At 47.9% G+C, this 22,381-nt stretch overlaps 1 protein-coding gene across 1 annotated transcript in view; it reads right to left on the bottom strand.

The window, feature by feature from the left end:
* LOC140425477 (E3 ubiquitin-protein ligase MARCHF6-like) overlaps positions 1 to 22,381 on the bottom strand; it is a 120,173-nt gene that overhangs the window by 61,374 nt on the left and 36,418 nt on the right. The window lies entirely within an intron of this gene.

Consider the following 22,381-nt stretch of genomic DNA (forward strand, 5'->3'; position numbering starts at 1 on the left):
TCTTCCATGACCACCGGTGCGGCACGGTGGCATAGTGGTTAGCACTGCTACATACGTGTGCTGAGGAACCAAGTTCAATCCCGGCCCCGGGTCACTGTCCATGTGGAGTTTGCATATTCTCCCCATGTCTGCACGGGTTTCACCCCCACAACCCAAAGATGCGCAGGGTAGGTGGATTGGCCACATTAAATTGCCCTTAATTGGAAAAAATAATTTGGTACTCTAAATTTATAATTTTTTAAAAAATGATTCCATGAGCAAATAAAATCCTCGTTTTGTAAGTGGCAAATATACACATGATAATTTTTAAAACATGCAAGTTTTACTATCAGGAATTCTGAATAAATTACTGTCAAATATACTGGCAAGGTCCTGACAAAGATCACAAACTAACAACCTATTCCACCACTAGATTAGCACCCTGGAACTGACATTGTCAGATAAACAGGCAGGCGACTAACTGCATCAACATTAATTACTTCAAATTTAATAGCCTCTGAGATGTTTCAGGGAAAAACAAGCTCACTTCATTCTGAATGTTGTGGAACTTAAATGATGGAGGTTTTGACAGGCGATGCGTATTTTAAATTGAGGCACAATGCGGCTTTAAATGCTGATTGAATCCTATCCGAACATGCACATCAAGTTCACTCAGCAGAGTGACATGATGTATAGCTATGAAAATGGAACCATATATTACAATCGCTACGACCAGGGAGGAAGGGACGCACAGTTTATCTAGCTCTACTCTGCATTACGTACCATTAGTTTCAAAGATCCACTTACCCACCAAAATGGTCAATCATTTACCAGTATAACTATTAGACACAGAATAAAAGAGACTTTAAACAGGCTTCTTTCAATTAACTCCGAATAATTGATTAATTACAAGACAAAACTTTAAAACATGTTGCAAGAACTAGTTAACATAATTGTACTCTGGAAGTATAATTATCTATCCCTTTTAAAAATACCCCTTCGTGCGACGGATGCATAAAAACAAAGGACAACCAGATGGGCTTTGGAGGATAGGCGTTATAAAATAAAGGATCAAGTTCACATTGGCACTGTTAATCTGGCCCTCTCGTGTTCTGGTCACAGTGGGGGTCAGGAGGTTCTCGCCAACTGAGCTTCAGCATGGAGGAGAATATAAAGCTGGATCAATTCTTCTTGTCTCAGCTTTTCAAATGCAGACAAGTTATGCTCAGGTGAGAATTCTCTGGCTGCAGGTTGATAAACCACACATGGATTTTCAGGCAAGGCAGGGAGTGAGAGTCAGGACAGCCTTCATTCTCAGTATTCCCCAAAACACTGTTCAACACAACAGAACTAAAACTTAATGGCTGTCATGTGATTTCTAGTAAATCACTGCCTTAGCTTTTTGATTTGATTTGTTTATTGTCACGGGTACCGAGGTACAGTGAAAAGTATTTATCTGCGAGCAGCTCAACAGATCATTAAGTACACGGGAAGAAAAGGGAAGAAAAGAAAATACATAATAGGGCAACACAACATATACAATGTAACTACATACGCACTGGCATCGGATGAAGCATACAGGGTGTAGTGTTAATGAGGTCAGTCCATAAGGGGGTCATTTAGGAGTCTGGTGACAGTGGGGAAGAAGCTGTTTTTGAGTCTGTTCGTGCGTGTTCTCAGACTTCTGTATCTCCTGCCCAATGGAAGAAGTTGGAAGAGTGAGTCAGCCGGGTGGGAGGGATCTTTGATTATGCTGCCCGCTTTCCCCAGGCAGCGGGAGGTGTAGATGGAGTCAATGGATGGGAGGCAGGTTCGTGTGATGGACTGGGCGGTGTTCACGACTCTCTGAAGTTTCTTGCGGTCCTGGGCCGAGCAGCTGCCATACCAGGCTGTGATGCAGCCCAATAGGATGATTTCTATGGTGAATCTGGAAAAGTTGGTAAGGGTTAATGTGGACATGCCGAATTTCCTTAGTTTCCTGAGGAAGTATAGGCGCTGTTGTGCTTTCTTGGTGGTAGCGTCAACGTGGGTTGACCAGGACAGATTTTTGGAGATGTGCACCCCATGGAATTTGAAACTGCTAACCATCTCCACCTCGGCCCCGTTGATGCTGACAGGGGTGTGTACAGTACTTTGCTTCCTGAAGTCAATGACCAGCTCTTTAGTTTTGCTGGCATTAAGGGAGAGATTGTTGTCGCTACACCACTCCACTAGGTTCTCTATCTCCCGTCTGTATTCTGACTCGTCGTTATTCGAGATCCGGCCCACTATGGTCGTATCATCAGCAAACTTGTAGATGGGAGTTGGGACCAAGTTTTGCCACGTAGTCGTGAGTGTACAGGGAGTAGGGTAGGGGGCTAAGTACGCAGCATTGCGGGGCCCCGGTGTTGAGGACTATTGTGGAGGTGGTGTTGTTGGTCATTCTTCCTGATTGTGGTTTGTTGGTCAGAAAATCGAGGATCCAGTTGCAGAGTGGGGAGCCAAGTCCTAGGTTTTGGAGCTTTGATATGAGCTTGGCTGGGATTATGGTGTTGAAGGAGGAGCTGTAGTCAACAAATAGGAGTCTGATGTAGGAGTCCTTGTTTTCGAGATGCTCTAGGGATGAATGCAGTCAGGGAAATGGCGTCTGATGTGGACCGGTTGCAGCGGTATGCGAATTGCAGTGGATCAAGGTGTTCTGGGAGTATGGAGGTGATGCACTTCATGATCAACCTCTCGAAGCACTTCATTACGACTGAAGTCAGGGCCACTGGACGGTAGTCATTGAGGCACGTTGCCTGGTTCTTCTTTGGTACCGGTATGATGGTGGTCTTCTTGAAGCAGGAGGGGACCTCGGAGTGGAGTAGGGACAGGTTATAGATGTCCACGAATACCTCTGCCAGCTGGTCCGTGCAGGCTCTGAGTGTACGACCAGGATCCCGTCCGGGCCCGTCGCTTTCCGAGGGTTCACTTTCAGGAAGGCCGATCTGACTTCGGAAGCTGTGATGGTGGGTATGGGTGAATTATGGGCTGCTGGGGCACTTGCCAGCGGATTGTTGGTTACCTGCTCAAACAGAGCACAGAATGCATGGAGTTCATCGGGGAGGGGTGCGCTGCTGCCAGAGATACTGTTCGACTTCGCTTTGTAGTCCGTTATGTTGTTTAGTCCTTGCCAGAACCGCCGAGAGTCTGTCTGCGACTCTAGCTTGGTTTGATATTCTCTCTTGGCATCTCGGATGGCTTTGCGGAGGTCGTACCTGGATTTCTTGTATAGGTCAGGATCGTCTATCTTGAACGCCTCAGATCTGTCCTTCAGTAGGGAGTCAATCTCGCGATTGAGCCATGGTTTCCGGTTGGGGAACGTACGTACTGCTTTCTTTGGCACGCAGTCGTCCACACATTTGCTGATGAAGTCTGTGACGGTGGTGGCATACTCATTTAAGTTGGTCGCTGAGTTCTTAAATATGGACCAGTCCACTGTCTCTAAGCAGTCACATAAGAGCTCTTGTGTCTCCTCGGACCACCCCAATCAATTGCGCTTCTCAGCCTTTTCGCTAAGATGAGCGTGAGGTCAGGTGTAATGCCTGGATCTGGTATGTCTCTCTTGTGGGAACCATGAATTGGACTCAATTTGAATTGGTTTTTGGAGCAGGCAAGGAGCTGGATTAGGGGTTTGCCCCTGTCCATACTCCGAGCTCTGGCTTTGTAACTCTGATAAAGTAATTTTTTTTAAAAATTGGTGATTACAGTGCAGGCCAAACCGCTCTTCTCCCTCAAGTACCATGCTGATCAGGTGATTTCTTGGAAATGGTACTCTTACTCCCAGTCCAAAGGTGAACTTATGACCAGTTGTAAAAAATATCCAAGGGTCCAAATAATACAATGGGCGCGATTCTCCGACCCCCCACCGGGTCGGAGAATCGCCGGGAGTCGGCGTGAATCCCGCCCCCGCAGTGTCCCGAATTCTCCACCACCGGAGATTCAGCAGGGGGCGGGAATCGCACCGCGCCGGTCGGCGGAAATCCCCCGGCGATTCTCCAGACCACGATGGGCCGAAGTCCCACCGCTGTCAACCCACGGCAGCCGGCGTGGATTGAACCACCTTTCGAACGGCGGGACAAGGTGGCGGGGCGATCTGGCCCCGGGGGGTGCCCCCACGGTGGCCTGGCCCCCGATCAGGGCCCACCGATCCGCGGGCGGGCCTGTGCCGTGGGGGCACTCTTTTCCTTCCGCCTTCGCCATGGTCTCCATTATGGCGGAGGTGGAAGAGACCCCCTCCACTGCGCATGCGCGGGGATGCCGTGAGCGGCCGCTGACGCTCCCGCGTCGCACGGCAAAGTCATTTCCGCACCAGTTGGCGGGGCACCAAAGGCCTTTCCCGCCAGCTGGCGGGCGGAAATCAGTCCGGCGCGGGCCTAGCCCCTCAAGGTGAGGGCTCGGCCCCCCAAGATGCGGAGAATTCCGCACCTTTGGGGCGGCGCGATGCCGGACTGATTTGCGCCGTTTTTGGCGCTGGTCGGCGGACATCACGCCGATTGCGGAGAATCCCGCCCCATGTCTTTCCAAATTTTAAAAGAAAAATACAATTCACGAAGATTTGGTTTTCCCAACATAATTTTAATAGAAAAATCATTTAAGTTTTTTTGTCAATCATTCGAAAACACGCACACTTGCTGTGCAATAAGGGCAGGTTGAAAAAGTGGTTAATAAAGCATATGGGATCCTGGGCTTCATAAATGGAAGTATACAGTACCAAAGCAAGAAAGTTATGGTGTGGCCTCAACTGGAGTAGCGTGTTAATTCTGGACACCACATTTTTTTTTTTTTTTTTATAAATAATATTTTATTGAAAATTTTTGGTCAACCAACACAGTACATTGTGCATCCTTTACACAACATTGTAACAATACAGATAATAATGACCTTTTTTAAATTTAAACAAAAACAACAACAAATAAATAAATATTAAATAACAAAAAATAAAAACTAGCCCTAATTGGCAACTGCCTTGTCTCAGGCCACACCCCCCCCCCCATCCCCCCCCCATCCCTCCCCCCCCCCCCAAGTCCTGGGCCGCTGCTGCTGCCTTCTTTGTTCTCCCCTATCTATCTTTCCGCAAGATATTCGACGAACGGTTGCCACCGCCTAGTAAACCCTTGAGCCGACCCCCTTAGGACGAACTTAATCCGCTCTAACTTTATGAACCCCGCCATATCATTTATCCAGGTCTCCACCCCCGGGGGCTTGGCTTCTTTCCACATTAGCAATATTCTGCGCCGGGCTACTAGGGACGCAAAGGCCAAAACATCGGCCTCTTTCGCCTCCTGCACTCCCGGCTCTTGTGCAACCCCAAATATAGCCAACCCCCAGCTTGGTTCGACCCGGACTCCTACTACTTTCGAAAGCACCTTTGTCACCCCCATCCAAAACCCCTGTAGTGCCGGGCATGACCAAAACATATGGGTATGATTCGCTGGGCTTCTCGAGCACCTCGCACACCTATCCTCCACCCCAAAAAATTTACTGAGCCGTGTTCCAGTCATATGTGCCCTGTGTAATACCTTAAACTGAATCAGGCTTAGCCTGGCGCACGAGGACGAGGAGTTTACCCTGTTTAGGGCACCTGCCCACATCCCCTCCTCAATCTCCTCCCCTAGCTCTTCTTCCCATTTCCCTTTTAGTTCGTCCATCATAGTCTCCCCTTCGTCTCTCATTTCCCTATATATATCCGACACCTTACCGTCCCCCACCCATTTCTTTGAGATGACTCTGTCCTGCACCTCTTGTGTCGGGAGCTGCGAGAATTCCCTCACCTGCTGCCTCGCAAAAGCCCTCAATTGCATGTACCTGAATGCATTCCCTTGGGGCAACCCATATTTCTCGGTCAGCGCTCCCAGACTCGCAAACTTCCCATCCACAAATAGATCTTTCAATTGCGTTATACCTGCTCTTTGCCACATTCCATATCCCCCATCCATTCCCCCCGGGGCAAACCTATGGTTGTTTCTTATCGGGGACCCCCCCAGTGCTCCGGTCTTTCCCCTATGTCGTCTCCACTGTCCCCAAATCTTCAGTGTAGCTACCACCACCGGACTCGTGGTATAGTTCCTTGGTGAGAACGGCAATGGGGCTGTCACCATAGCCTGCAGGCTGGTCCCCCTACAGGACGCCCTCTCTAATCTCTTCCACGCCGCTCCTTCCTCCTCTCCCATCCACTTGCTCACCATTGAAATATTAGCGGCCCAATAATACTCACTTAGGCTCGGTAGTGCCAGCCCCCCCCTATCCCTACTACGCTGTAAGAATCCCTTCCTCACTCTCGGAGTCTTCCCGGCCCAAACAAAACCCATGATACTCTTTTCTATCCTTTTGAAAAAAGCCTTCGTGATCACCACCGGGAGGCACTGAAACACAAAGAGGAATCTCGGGAGGACCACCATCTTAACCGCCTGCACCCTCCCTGCCATTGACAATGCTACCATATCCCATCTCTTGAAATCTTCCTCCATTTGTTCCACCAACCGCGTCAAATTTAGCCTGTGCAATGTGCCCCAATTCTTAGCTATCTGGATCCCCAGGTAACGAAAGTCTCTTGTTACCTTCCTCAACGGTAGGTCTTCTATTTCTCTACTCTGCTCCCCTGGATGCACCACAAACAGCTCACTCTTCCCCATGTTCAATTTATACCCTGAAAAATCCCCAAACTCCCCAAGTATCCGCATTATTTCTGGCATCCCCTCCGCTGGATCCGCCACATATAGTAGCAGATCATCCGCATATAAAGATACCCGGTGTTCTTCTCCTCCCCTAAGTATTCCCCTCCATCCCTTGGAACCTCTCAGCGCTATCGCCAGGGGCTCAATCGCCAGTGCAAACAGTAATGGGGACAGAGGACATCCCTGCCTTGTCCCTCTATGGAGCCGAAAATATGCCGATCCCCGTCCATTCGTGACCACACTCGCCACTGGGGCCCTATACAACAGCTGCACCCATCTAACATACCCCTCTCCGAACCCAAATCTCCTCAACATCTCCCACAGATAATCCCACTCCACTCTATCAAATGCTTTCTCGGCATCCATCGCCACTACTATCTCCGTTTCACCCTCTGGTGGGGCCATCATCATTACCCCTAACAACCTCCGTATGTTCGTGTTCAGCTGTCTCCCCTTCACAAACCCAGTTTGGTCCTCATGAACCACCCCCGGGACACATTCCTCTATTCTCATTGCCATTACCTTGGCCAAGACCTTGGCATCTACATTGAGGAGGGAGATTGGTCTGTAGGACCGCATTGTAGCGGATCCTTTTCCTTCTTTAAAAGAAGCGATATCGTTGCTTCTGACATAGTCGGGGGCAGTTGTCCCCTTTCCTTTGCCTCGTTGAAGGTCCTCGTCAGTAGCGGGGCGAGCAAGTCCAAATATTTTCTGTAAAATTCAACTGGGAATCCGTCCGGTCCCGGGGCCTTTCCCGTCTGCATGTTCCTAATTCCTTTCACCACTTCTTCTACCGTGATCTGTGCTCCCAATCCCATCCTTTCCTGCTCTTCCACCTTGGGAATTTCCAGCCGATCCAAAAACTCCATCATTCTCTCCCTCCCATCCGGGGGTTGAGCTTCATACAATTTTTTATAAAATGTCTTAAACACTTCATTCACTCTCTCCGCTCCCCGCTCCGTCTCTCCATCTTCGTCTCTCACCCCCCCTATTTCCCTCGCTGCTCCCCTTTTCCTCAATTGGTGTGCCAGCAATCTGCTCGCCTTCTCTCCATATTCATACTGTACACCCTGCGCCTTCCTCCATTGTGCCTCTGCAGTGCCTGTGGTCAGCAAGTCAAATTCCACATGCAGCCTTTGCCTTTCCCTATACAGTCCCTCCTCCGGTGCTTCCGCATACTGTCTGTCCACCCTCAAAAGTTCTTGCAACAACCGCTCCCGTTCCTTACTCTCCTGCTTCCCTTTATGTGTCCTTATTGATATCAGCTCCCCCCTAACCACCGCCTTCAACGCCTCCCAGACCACTCCCACCTGAACCTCCCCATTGTCATTGAGTTCCAAGTACTTTTCAATGCATCCCCTCACCCTTAAGCACACCCCCTCATCCGCCATTAGTCCCATATCCATTCTCCAGGGTGGACGCCCTCTTGTTTCCTCCCCTATCTCCAAGTCTACCCAGTGTGGGGCATGATCCGAAATGGCTATAGCCGTATATTCCGTTCCCCTCACCCTCGGGATCAATGCCCTACCCAACACAAAAAAGTCTATGCGTGAATAGACTTTATGGACATAGGAGAAAAACGAGAACTCCTTACTCCTAGGTCTACTGAATCTCCACGGGTCCACCCCTCCCATCTGCTCCATAAAATCCTTAAGCACCTTGGCTGCTGCCGGCCTCCTACCAGTCCTGGACTTCGACCTATCCAGCCTTGGTTCCAACACCGTGTTAAAGTCTCTCCCCATTATCAGCTTTCCGGTCTCTAGGTCTGGGATGCGTCCTAGCATTCGCCTCATAAAATTGGCATCGTCCCAATTCGGGGCATACACGTTTACCAACACCACCATCTCTCCCTGTAATTTGCCACTCACCATCACGTATCTGCCCCCGTTATCCGCCACTATAGTCTTTGCCTCGAACATTACCCGCTTCCCCACTAATATAGCCACCCCCCTGTTTTTCGCATCCAGCCCCGAATGGAACACCTGCCCTACCCATCCTTTGCGCAACCCAACCTGATCTATCAGTTTCAGGTGCGTTTCCTGTAACATGACCACATCTGCTTTAAGTTTCTTAAGGTGTGCGAGTACTCGTGCCCTCTTTATCGGCCCGTTAAGCCCCCTCACGTTCCACGTGATCAGCCGAGTTGGGGGGCTTCCCACCGCGCCCCCCCCCCCCCCCCCCCCCCCCCTTGCCGGTTAGCCATCATCTTTTTCCATCTTCTCGCCCAGTTCCCACGCGGCTGTATTTCTCCCAGACGGTGCCCCCCCGCCCATCCTTTCCCGCACCCACTCCCCCCTTTCCCCAGCAGCAGCAACCCAGTAATTCCCCCCTCCCCCCCCCCCGCTAGCGTAATTACTCCCCCCATGTTGCTCCCAGAAGTCAGCAAACTCTGGCTGACCTCGGCTTCCCCCCGTGATCACGGCTCGCCCCGTGCGGCGTCCCCTCCTTCCTGCTTCTCTATTCCCGCCATAATTATCATAGCGCGGGAACCAAGCCCGCGCCTCTCCCTCGGCCCCGCCTCCCATGGCCAACGCCCCATCTCCTCTCCCTCCCCACCTCCCCCCATCACCACCTGTGGGAGAAAGAAAAGTTACCATACCGCAGGATTAATCATACAATCCCTCTTCGCCCCCCCCCCCCACTCGTCCCACCACTTTGTCCAAACGTTCATTTTCGTAGTCCAATCATTCCAATTTTTCTTCTACAATAAAAGTCCACGCTTCATCCGCCGTATCAAAGTAGTGGTGCCTCCCTTGATATGTGACCCACAGTCTTGCCGGTTGCAGCATTCCAAACTTTATCTTTTTTTTGTGAAGTACCGCTTTGGCCCGATTAAAGCTCGCCCTCCTTCTCGCCACCTCCGCACTCCAATCTTGATAGACGCGGATCACCGCGTTCTCCCATTTACTACACCGAGTTTTCTTCGCCCATCTAAGGACCATTTCTCTATCCTTAAAACGGAGAAATCTCACCACTATGGCTCTGGGAGCTTCTCCTGCTCTCGGTCCTCGCACCATAACTCGGTATGCTCCCTCCACCTCCAACGGACCCGTCGGGGCCTCCACTCCCATTAACGAGTGCAGCATCGTGCTCACATATGCCCCGACGTCCGCCCCCTCCACACCTTCAGGAAGGCCAAGAATCCTCAAGTTGTTCCTCCTTGCGTTATTTTCCAGTGCCTCCAACCTCTCCACAGATCGTTTCTGGTGTGCCTCCTGTATCTCCGACTTCACCACCAGGCCCTGTATGTCGTTTTCATTCTCTGCTGCTTTCGCCTTCACGACCCGAAGCTCCTGCTCCTGGGTCTTTTGTTCCTCTTTCAGCCCTTCAATCGCCTGTAATATCGGGGCCAACAACTCTTTCTTCATTTCCTTTTTTATCTCCTCCACGCGTTTCAAAAACTCTTGTTGTTCAGGGCCCCATATGAAACTGCCACCTTCCGACGCCATCTTGGTTTCTGCTTGCCTTCCTTGCCGTTGTTCCAAAGGATCCGCTGCAATCCGGCCACTTTCCTCTCCTTTTTCCATCAGTGTCCGGGGGAACACCCTTCTGGTTTACCGCACGGTGTTTTCAGCCGTTAAAATTGCCGTTGGGGCTCCTATCAAGAGCCCAAAAGTCCGTTTCACAGGGAGCTGCCGAAACGTGCGACTCAGCTGGTCATCGCCGCACCCGGAAGTCCTGGACACCACATTTTAACAGGTACGTGAAAGCATTAGAGAAGGTGCAGAAAAGATGCACAAGAATGGGTTGCACGGTGGCTAGCACAGAGAGAAACTGGTTAGGTGGATTGGCCATGTTAAATTTCCCCTTAGTTTCCAATAATATGCAGGTTAGATGGGGTTAGGGGGATAGGGTGGGAGAGTGGGTCTAAGTGGAATGCTTTTTCGGAGGTTTGGTGCAGACTCAATGGGCCTAGTGGCCTCCTTGTGCACTGTAGGGATTCTATGAATGGTTCCTGGGGCAAAGGACTTCAGTTATAGGATACTTTGGAGAAACTGGAGCTGTTCTTAGAGAAGGGAAGGTTGAAAGGAGATTTCAGAGGTGTTCAAACTCATGAGCGGTTTCCAAGTAGGGAGAAAACTGGCCTTGTTGGTGAAAGAGTCCAGGACCAGAGGACCCAGATTTAAGGTGAAAGGTATGAGAACCAGGGGCCACCCGATAAATTTCTGTTTCCACGTAGCATATGGAGAGGATTCGAATTGTACTACCTGAGTGTGTGGTGGAGACAGAGTCAACTGTGGCTTTTCCAAGGGAATTAGGTAATTAATTGAGGAGAAAAAATTTGCAGGGCCACAGTGACAGGGATGGGGAAAAGTGGGGACGAGGTGAATTGCTCTGACAGAGAACCAGCACCGACATGGGGGCAGAACAGCCTGACTATGATGTAATTGTTCCGATTCTGTACAAAATGACTGCAGGGGGTTCAGAATATGGATGAACACAAATCGGAGACTGTGGTACAGTAAGATTTTGGAATGCATCCATAATGAAGCAATCAACAATGAATTTGAAGTATGGCTTCGACTTGGGATTTAGCTGTAGTTGTCCAATCAAATACTAGTTGCTTATGGAGATATGCCCAGATTCCACACATCCCCATTCACCCAAGCCCAGAAATAATATACAAAGCAAAATGTACTATTTGAATAGGGAACAAGGCTACAAGCAAAGTTTTGTCAACCAAGTCTTTAAAGCTTGCTTAGAAATTGGCCAGAATTAAAACATATAGAAAAGATATTGTAGAAAGGGTACAGTGCTCAATATGTATTTCTTTTCTAAGCCCTTTGAGCAAATTCACAACAGATCTTAATTAATAAAAACACTTTACATTTAAGTGATCAGTTTTACTTGTTATCACAGTAAAGCTACAGACCAGTATGAAACATGAATTCAACTTGTAGGAGAAGGTTATTCAAAGGGCTTAGGCTTTACTCATTTCTTGCATAATTTATGACTCCAGTCAGTAGAGCAGCGGTAAATGAATGCTACAATAACAAAGAACTTGGAGGGTTAAATCGGGGACAGCAACCCAATCATATACAAGGATGATAAAATAGACCAGAACTCCCAGGTTTCAGGCAATTGAGCTGGTATCAAATTTAGACTGTGCGCACAATCTCCTCTCCCACTCTAAGATATAGAAATTTGATTAAAGTAAAGAAACAAATACTTTTGAAATAGTCATTGGATGGGAAATAAAGTAAATGATAATAAACCGTCTCAATATGAAACTTCCATGTGGAGAGATATTGTCTACAGTTTTTTTTTAAAAAGTCAGTATCAGTACCTATCTTCTAAGCACTATTCAGTTCCTTACTTGAAACAGGGATTCAATATACGAGAAATACACAGCGAGTTTCATTAGAATTTGGAAGACAAGTACAGGTTAACTACAGAACTGATAATTCACCGCACCCAAATTGTTGAACTAACTTTCAATTTCAGAGATTGACCAACCTTCTGTACATTCTTATCACTTATCATTTTCTGTCCTTGACTTGGATTCTCTGTTCTTCCCAGATCCTTGGGAAAACAACCTTATTTGATACATGATTACATACTTACCTACAATGCTTATGAAGACATTTGTTCCTAGCTGCACTCAAGCTATGCTAGCTAATTCTGCAACTCCATCCTATAGTCCTGTGATCGCAGTTTTGAATTAAATAATCTGATTATAACACATCACCCATTCTTTTCAGCATTTGGAAACACACCAGTTATCTATTTCAACCTACATGTCACCTTTAAACAGCAACCTATCCATCTAACCACTATTTTTCATGAAATGAAGCTGTACCATATCCAGGAATTCATAAACTGAACACCAATGTGGGAGGACCAAGAACTCAGCTATCAAGATGATGCACCACTGCATACTCTGAAGTCAACTACTAATGTGGCTTTGCCAGTATCGCTTGCTACCCCAGAATATATATATATGTTTTAAATAGCTCTAATTTGCATCCAATTCTGCTATACCTGGTGACACAAATGCTCGGGGACCAAAACACAAAGCATTTCTTGTTCCTCGCACTTAACCCCAATTGGCGAAATCTCAACATGATCTGCAACGAGTTGGTAAAGAAGCAGAATGTTTTGGTACTACCATTGATTTTGTTGAAATTGCCATGGGTATTAGAAAGTTCAAATTTGCGGCTCATCAGTATAAAAACAGCCTTCATGGTAAAGTCAACTTATGAACCCTTCTTTACATCAACATTCAAAATGTTTGCAGGGTGCATTCCTAGAATGTAATATACTGATACTAGGGCAGGCAGTGAGGGAGGGAGACAGCCGGGCGGGCCTAGAGGGGGGAGACGGGCGGGCCACGGGAGGGGGAGGTGAGGCTCAAAGTGCTTGATGGCCTACTCCTGCTCCATTTCTTAAGTTAAGTTCTCATTAATACATTTTCCACCTAGACAGTTAATATACATATAGCACATCGATTCCTATTGTTCATCACAGTGCTTACTTAAATGATCAAATTTTCTGGACCTGGGCCCCCGGGAGGCCCTATTCAGGGCGTCGGACCACCCGAGGTTGGAAACGGGTGCTGAGGCAGATGTTGTAGCCTTCGCCTCGTTGATCGCCCAAAGATGGATCCTGATATGTTTGAGAGCAACCTCTCCACCCTGTGCTCTGTCGTGGCGGGGGGACCTGTTGGAATTCTTGACTCTTGAGAAGGTTAAGTTTGAACTGAGAGGAAGGATGGAGGGGTTCTACAATTCATGGGCATTATTCATTATGCACTTTCAAGAACTGGATAACATCGAACATTGGGGCGGGTGGGTGGGAGGGGGACTGCATGTGCTAATGGCGACTATGGGTGATCCCTAATCTCTTTTTGTCATTTGTGTGAACATGCGGGCTAATGTTTGGGATTTGGTGAGAGGATGGGATTGCTGTTATTGATATGGGGATTGACATATTTGTTACTGATTATTGTTTATTGTTGGTGGGTGTAAATGTGGGAGAAAATGTGAAAAAGGAGAATAAAAAATATTTTTAAAAAAAATAAATGATCAAATTTTCTTGCAGCACTGTTGTCACCAGCATCCTTCCATCTACGGAAAATTGCCACTGACATGGGATGTTATTATTTTTGACATTATGTGGAGCTATTGTGAAGCAAACTTATGGGTCTATGTGTGAAAATAAATAATTTAATTAAGCTGGAGACTGACTGTCTCTTGGGGTTGAGGCACAAAAGGAGTGTATTTGTTAAAGACATGCATTTGAAGGTGGTGACTTTTGAACAAGTGGGTAGAAATTTGCAGTAGGGAGAAGATGAAAGTGTGTTATATTTTGGGAAAGTTAACTTTCACAGGCGGCTAAAGAAAATGGGATCCTAATGAAAAAGGATATTTAAGGAGAGATTAAGCTGTGGTGGCAGTGGTTATGCAAGACCTCCTGGGGTACAGTGTGTTGGGAAAACAGCTGTTTGAACTAGCCATTCTGGCCAAGCCAGAAAGTGTGTTTTCCTGAGAGCAGGGTTTTGTTTTGCAGTTTGTTGAATTTCCACAGTAGAATAGAAGAAGTGAGAAGTCCTGTGCTACATCTTTCCTACACTAACAGTGGGTTTGCCTTATGGTAATATCACTGGAATTTTGTAGTTAAACATCTATAAGGACATATTGCCTTGAGGGTATTTACCGCTTTGTCTAACCAAGTGAGGTTCTTTTGAGGATGTTCTGTGAAGCAGATTTTAACTGTGCAACTGTAATCTTTTGTGTTTCAGTTTTCTTTTCTTAATAAATTATTCATTTAATGTTTAAAGTCCCAAAGATGTTACTGGAATTTGTGGCTTCTAAATTCATTTTCTTTTTCCCTCCTCGTCAGTAAACCAAAAAAAAAGGTTGTGATACGCGAGACAAGTTTTGCTTTGGGATTCAGTTTGCGCAGCAATTAACATCTTCTGGATCATAACAACATGCAGCAAATAAACCATTTCAGATGGGGTGTTTTCAAATGGTGCACCTTTGCTGATGGCTGAAGGGACCAATCCTTGAAAGGAAGGTTCTGCCATAAGTGCAGCACATGAAGCTACCAGCTTCTTGTTTTTGACATGGCAGTCTGTTGCCAAGCCACTGGTTATCATAGTGGCGCAAAGCAGCTCATAAGAGGCATGCCATTTTCCTATCGTCAGCCAGTGACTCTGAGGTGCACTAAGCGATGCCTAGGGACTTCATGCCATGCTTGCAGGCACACACGTGAGTGGAGCTTTGGACATCCTACTGGCTGTCAGCTCCAGCTACATCACCATACACAACATTCTTTGGTACATGACTGTCTTCCATCCGGTGGGTGGTCAATCCAATAAAGACTGTTTCTGATGAATGCAAACAAACTGGGGAGCTTTGCCTTTGAGAGGATTGCTACAATTGTGATTTGTCCTGCCAGGATATATGCTGCAGACAGTCATTTTGAAAATTCTTGGGTTTATTTTCTTGCTAGCTGTAAGTCATCCAGATCTCATAGCCATACAACGTGCTGAGACAAAGAGTCATTTTGACATGAAATGTTAGCTCCCTTCCCTCTCCAAAGATGCTGTCAGGCCTGCTGAGATTAACCAGTATTTCCTGTTTTTGTTGCTGAGAGCACAGGCCTTATGAATCACTGGTTTGGTCCCAAGGTCAGCTTGATGTTATTTCATGAGTTGGTCAAAGCTGATAGCTGCTTTCGCCATGTGTGAATCAAGTTCTGAATCGAGGGACAGATTGTCTGTTACCTTGGATCTGAAGTAGCAGAATTTGTTAACCACTACACATTATTTAGTGTAATCAGGTGCAGAGATGCAACTCCTTGTTCTATGACCACAGTTTTCTTGATAATTATATAGTCAGGGCAAAAAATTACAGGAATGGGCAAAACAGTCCATGAGCCTTTATACCCAGGTTTCTGTGGGTGACTAGCAGAGCATCATTAGTACAGCGGAATTCTCTGATCAGGACATAATGGACCAAATCCTGAGGAGTAACAATCACCATTGGATTGCCACTCCGCTCCCACTTCCTTACCTTACACTGATTCTCCAGGTTCCATGCTCATAGGAGGTCTAGGGCCTGATGTACTTGATCCTGAAGTCCTTCCCTTCTGATGTAGAACAATTGGAGGAAACCCAGCCAAGGCCCCTTTTTACAGTATTAGCTGCCACATACAAGTATAAATGCCCCAAAGCCTCTCTGACAAGTTAGAAGAGAAGTATGCAGGATAAGTGGTGAAGAGGTTGGGGAGGGGTGGGCAATGGGAAGGGGCACCCAGTCCAAGAGGGTTGGAGGTCAAGGATTGCCTCAGCCACAAGAGGCCTCAGCATGGGCCCAGGTGGAGCTGCTGCGCCGAGAGAGTAGACCCCCATATTTCCCGAGTGCTGGAGGGAAGGACCCCCCCACGCCTGACTCCAAAGAGCAACTCCCAGAGTCAATCCAACCCCCTCACTCCTTGAAACTTGCAGTCAGCCCCCACACTCAGGCCTTACTGTACCATGTTCTGGTTCCTCCCCCAGTAAAAATCCCACTCCGACGTGGCCCTCCCTTCACGCAATGTCTCCCTCTGTAGGCAGTGTAGCACTGTCGGCAGTAAAATGCTAAGCTAGTGGCAAAAGTCATTCCCTATCCAGGTTAGTCATTCAAAAAAATGCTTACTTCCATGGCAATAGAGTGTAACAAATATAACAAACAAATGCCCAAGTGCATTTATGACCACATCAACCATTTATTCTCAAATATTCTTGCTTCCTGCTTCTTCAAAGAGTCAACACCACTCTTAGTGCAGGTAACTTCCTGGTAGGCTATTCTTGCATATCCACGAGCAAACATATCAATTCAACTACAGGAAATAGAAGAGGATTGTGGGGGGGGGGGGGGTGGGGGGGGGGGGGGTGGAGTGGAGAGGCATTCAAAATATACAACATGCTAATCCTGACTATCTAATGGTGCACACCAGCTGGGCTGTTCTGTTGCATTATTTCATTTAGCCTTGTCTGAGATTTGAATTATTAATTAGAGCAACGAGTCCCATGAGGATGAACAGAACATTCCACTCCATTGCCTACAAGACCCTCTGTGACTGCCCGTCAGTGCTTCAGCCACAAAGGTCAGCCAAAATATAAGTCCAAGCTGATCCAACACACAGCAAGTCTCAGTGGGCCAAAAGTTAATGGCCATATGCAAGTTCCTCAATCTATTGAGACAGTCAGAAAGTCAGTTTACCACCGACATAAAAACATTTCTCCATTCAGATCAGAAAATTCCCTTTTGCAGATTTTGGGTTTCGCCTGAACATCTGCCAAGGGAGCAGAAGACTAACCTGCTCCCACGGTTCTGTCAATAATTTTTGATAGTCACAAGGAGATGCAATCCAGGGTGGTTACAAACAATTTGCCCCTCAACTACCTGTACGCAGCTGCCCAAATTCTACCACATGCTGCCCTAACATCATAGAAAAACGCAAAGATTCATCACATCTGGAAGCAAGCTCCAAGAGGAAACCAGGTCTAATCCTCTGTGGTACGAGCATGTTGATGCACCAATATATAACGCATCTTGATAATTCCATTCTTTAAATTCAAAGTCTGATGCTTTTCCATTCCTAAACGGTTTACTTTTTGCAGTCTATTGTTGCACTGTTGCATTCTATTCCAGATCGTATATTTTAAACTGCAATTACAAATGGTGCCAAATTTTAAAATCTGCCAATTACAATCATTAAATCACTTGTTCAAACAAAATAATCATGAAATCCAGCACTACATTAAAAATAGACATTTAGAAATAAAATTAACGTTGAAGGAGCAAATAAGGAATACAGTCTGAAATACTTGAAAATGTGCACACACTCAAAATGTTATGGTTGCTAAGATTCAAAACTGATGTAGGGCGGCACAGTGGTCATCACTGCTGCCTCCCGGCGCTGAGGACCCGGGTTCAATCCTGGCCCCGGGTCACTGTCTGTGTGGAGTTTGCACATTCTCTGCGTGAGTCTCACCCCTCCAGAACCCAAAGATGTGCAGGGTAGGTGGATTGGCTTTCTAAAAATTGTCCCTTAATTGAAAAGAAATTGGGTACTTTAAATTGAAAAAATAGAATGATTCGAAACTTAAATCATGTTGGGTACTTTAATTAATTTCTGCATTAGATGTGTAGACTTGTTTATTAAGAATCACTCCCTGTACTATATTCATCAACAGAGAATCAAGAACAGTCATAAGCGTCTAAGTCTGCACTGGGCAATTATAGTAACCTCTGATCAATCTTAGTTTTAAAAGGAAAAATATACATTACACAATTTCAAGATGCCAATATAAAACAATGTTCGGATCCCAGACGAGATCCCCAACAATTTTCAGTTTGTAAAACTGTAAGGAAAGGATACTTCACCCCAGGATTGATAATACTGACCAATAGGTGTATTGATAACACTGACCAATAGTGTGTAGTTTGTGTTAAAACAAACTTAAATTTAAAAACAGAATCAATTCCATTAGCAACAAAGTAACAGCTTTATAGTTAATAGTTCAAAAAGTTCTCAAAGAAAAGGAAAAACTTTAACTTGCTCCCTACGCCTGCAACTATATACATTTCAATTAAAAAAAACACCACTTACAAATAAAGTTAACAATCAGGTTTACTTGCTTCTCTTTGTGCAAAGACCTTGGAGAGAAGCTTCCAGGAGCAAGCTGAAAGTCCAATGGCAAACTGCAAAACTATAGTCAGACCTCGCCCCACCCATTAATTACATCATACGGTATTCTTCAGTTTCTTCCCACTAAGATGTCCCATGACCTGTTTATCCAGGACTAAGCACAATCCCTCAAATTATCTACATCCCAGGGATCCTCCAATATCAAAACAATGTTACATTAGCCATCTCTCAGTAAACAAGTAACTGGTTAAAACCAATGATTCATGCCAAGGATGGAGGGCACCAAGTTAGCTGGGCGGGCTAGTTCACGGAAGCGCAGTGGGGTGTGTGCATATGTCCGGTTTATCAAAGGGGTTGTTACTGGTGGGTGGGTGGGGGGGTGGGGGGGGGGGGGGGAATTGTTCTGCTGGCGAGGGACGGACTTGGGCAAAGGGACAGGGAGGAGGTTGGGGGCGGAGGCGGCCTGGGGGCAGGCCATGATGTGGAGATGCCAGCGTTGGACTGGGGTGAGCACAGTACGAAGTCTTACAACACCAGGTTAAAGTCCAACAGGTTTGTTTCGATGTCACTAGCTTTCGGAGCGCTGCTCCTTCCTCGGGTGAATGAGGAAGGAGCAGCGCTCCGAAAGCTAGTGACATCGAAACAAACCTGTTGGACTTTAACCTGGTGTTGTAAGACTTCGTACCGTGGGGGCAGGCCGGTGGAGGCACGGAGCATGGGCTGGTGGTGGGCCAAAAAAGGGGATGGCTGATCGGCGAGGGGGGGGGGGGGTCAATGAGCCCCCCAATTAGGCTGATCACCTGGAATGTTAGAGGGTTAAATGGGCCGGTCAAGAGGGCACACGTGTTCGTGCATCTTAGGGGACTGAAGGCGGACGCGGTCATGTTGCAGGACACGCACCTTAGAGTAACTGACCAGATTAGGTTGAGGAAAGGCTGGGTCAGTCAGGTCTTTCACTCGGGACTGGATTCAAAGACTAGAGGAGTTGCGATCCTGATCAATAAGCGGGTGGTGTTTGAGGTGGGTAGAATAGTTTCGGATGTGGGAGGTCGGTACATTATGGTCAGTGGGAAACTGGAGGGGGTGCAGGTGGTATTAGTAAATGTGTATACGCCAAATTGGGATGATGTGGAGTTTATAAAGAGGATGCTGGGGAAGATACCAGACCTGGACTCGCACAGATTGGTCATGGCCCATAGGGAGACGGTGGACAGGGCAGAGACGGACCACCTGGTAAAGGAGGTACTACAGATCGATAGGAGGTATGCGGAGAACCCAGAGGCAGGGCTTTTAAGGGAACGGCGGAGGCTACAGGTGAAGTTTGGCTTGTTAACCACAGGGAGGGTGGTGGAGCATCTGAGAAAGACGAGGGGGGCGATCTATGAGTATGGAGAGAAGGCCAGTGGAATGCTTGCACAGCAGCATACAAAGAGGGAGGCAGCCAGGGAGATAGGGAAAGTAAATGATGGAGGTGGGAACCTGGTTGGAGACTCAGCAGGGGTGAATAAGGCGTTTAGGGATTTCTACAGTAGGCTGTATAGGTCGGAACCCCCTACGGGGCCGGAGGGGATGATGCACTTCTTGGGGGGGCTGAATTTCCCAAAGGTGGACCGGGAGCTGGTAGAAGGGCTGGGGGCTCTGATCGGGTTGGAAGAGATAGTGGAGGGTCTGAAGGCCATGCAGGCGGGTAAAGCTCCGGGGCCAGACGGGTACCCAGTGGAGTTTTACAAACAATTCTCTGGGATATTGGGACCAGTATTGATGAGGATGTTCAATGAGGCAAGGGGAAGTGGGGTGCTGCCCCCAATGATGTCACACGCTAATTCTGAAGCGGGAAAAGAACCTGGAGCTGTGTGGGTCCTACAGGCGGATATCCCTGTTGAATGTGGACGCCAAACGGCTGGCCAAAATTTTGTCCTCCAGGATTGAGGATTGTGTTCCGGACGTTATTGGGGAGGACCAGACGGGGTTTGTTAAGGGTAGGCAGATGGTGGCCAATGTAAGAAGGTTGTTAAATGTGATCATGATGCCCACGGAAGGTAGGGAGGTGGAGGTAGTGATCGCAATGGATGCAGAAAAGGGTTTTAGTCGGGTAGAATGGGATTATCTGTGGGAGGTACTGGGACGGTTCGGATTTGGGCAGGGCTTTATTGACTGGGTCAGGTTGCTGTATCAGGCTCCTGTGGCAAGTGTACGGACGAATAGGACAACATCGGACTATTTTAGACTGCACCGGGGGACAAGACAGGGAAGCCATCTCTTCCCACTGTTGTCTGCACTAGCTATAGAGCCGTTGGCAATTGCTCGGAGAGCCTCAAGGGGCTGGAAGGGGCTGGTCCGGGGGGGGTGGGGGGGCACAGAGTCTCGCTCCATGCAGACGACGTGCTCCTGTTATATATCGGATCCATTAGAGGGGATGGAAGAAATAGTGAGGATTCTAGGGGAATTTGGCCAATTTTCAGGGTACAAGCTAAATATGGGGAAAAGTGAGATGTTTGCGATCCAGGCGAGGGGACAGGAGAGGCGATTGGGGGAGCTGCCGTTTAAATTAGTAGGGGGAAGCTTTAGGTACCTAGGCATTCAAGTGGCACGGGAATGGGACTGGCTGCATAAATTGAATCTGGCCCGGCTAGCAGAACAAATGAAGGACGATTTTCAGAGATGGGACATGCTCTCGCTGTCATTAGCTGGGAGGGTGCAGACGGTGAAGATTACAGTCCTCCCGAGATTCCTGTTCGTGTTTCAATGTCTCCCCATCTTTATTCCACGGTCCTTTTTTAAACGGGTCAACAAAGTGATCTCTGGCTTTGTTTGAGCGGGCAAGACCCGTGATAAGGAAGGTAATGCTTGAGCGGAATCGGGGAGAGGATGGGCTGGCGCTGCCAAATTTTAGTTACTATTACTGGCCGGCGAATATAGCCATGATCAGGAAGTGGGTGATGGGGGAGGGGTTGGCATGGGAGCATATGGAGGCGGCTTCATGTAAGGGCACCAGTTTGGGGGTATTGGTAACTGCGCCTTTGCAGTTCCCGCCAGCATGGCACTCCACCAGCCCCGTAGTGGTGGCGGCCCTGAGAGTCTGGGGGCAATGGAGACGACATGTGGGAGCAGAGGGAGCATCGGTCTGGTCCCCAATCTGAAATAATCACCGGTTTGCCCCGGGAAGTATGGGTGGGGGGGTTCCGGATATGGCGGAGAGCAGGGATTGAGAGGATGGGGGATATGTTTATAGAGGGGAGCTTTCCGAGTATGAGGGCACTGGAGGAGAAGTTTGGGTTGGTGAGGGGAAACAAATTCAGGTATCTGCAGGTGCGGGACTTCCTACGTAAACAGGTGTCAACCTTCCCGCTCCTACCGCTAAGGGGGATTCAGGACAGGGTAGTTTCCAGAGGGTAGGTAGGAGAAAGGAGCGTCTCGGACATTTACAAGGAACTTATGGGATCAGAGGAGACGCAGATCGAGGAGCTGAAGCTCCAGTGTGAGGAGCTGGGAGGAGATATATAGAGGATGGTCTATGGGCGGATGCGTTGAGTAGAGTTAACACGCTCGCAACATGTGCCAGGCTCAGCCTGATACAAGTCAAGGTCGTTCACCGGGCTCACATGACAATGGCCCGGATGAGCAGATTCTTTGGGGTGGAAGACAGGTGTGCAAAATGTGCGGGAGGACCAGCGAACCATGTCCACATGTTCTGGGCATGTCCGAAGCTTAGGGGATTTTGGCAGGGGTTTGCACATGTCATGTCCACGGTGTTAAAAACAAGGGTGGCGCTGAGTCCAGAGGTGGCAATTTTCAGGGTGTCGGAAGACCCGGGAAACCAGGAGGAGAAAGAGGCAGACGTTCTGGCCTTTGCTTCCCTGGTAGCCTGGAGATGGATACTATTAGCTTGGAGGGACTCAAAGCCCCCAAGTCGGGGTCCTGGCTATCGGACATGGCTAGCTTTCTCTGTTTGGAGAAAATCAAGTTCGCCCTGAGAGGGTCACTGTTAGGGTTCACCCGGAGGTGTCAGCCGTTCACTGACTTCTTAACGGAAAATTAATTGTCAGCAGAAGGGGGGAGGGGTT

The sequence above is a fragment of the Scyliorhinus torazame genome, chromosome 6 (assembly GCF_047496885.1).
Source record: "Scyliorhinus torazame isolate Kashiwa2021f chromosome 6, sScyTor2.1, whole genome shotgun sequence".
Lineage (NCBI taxonomy): Eukaryota > Metazoa > Chordata > Chondrichthyes > Carcharhiniformes > Scyliorhinidae > Scyliorhinus > Scyliorhinus torazame.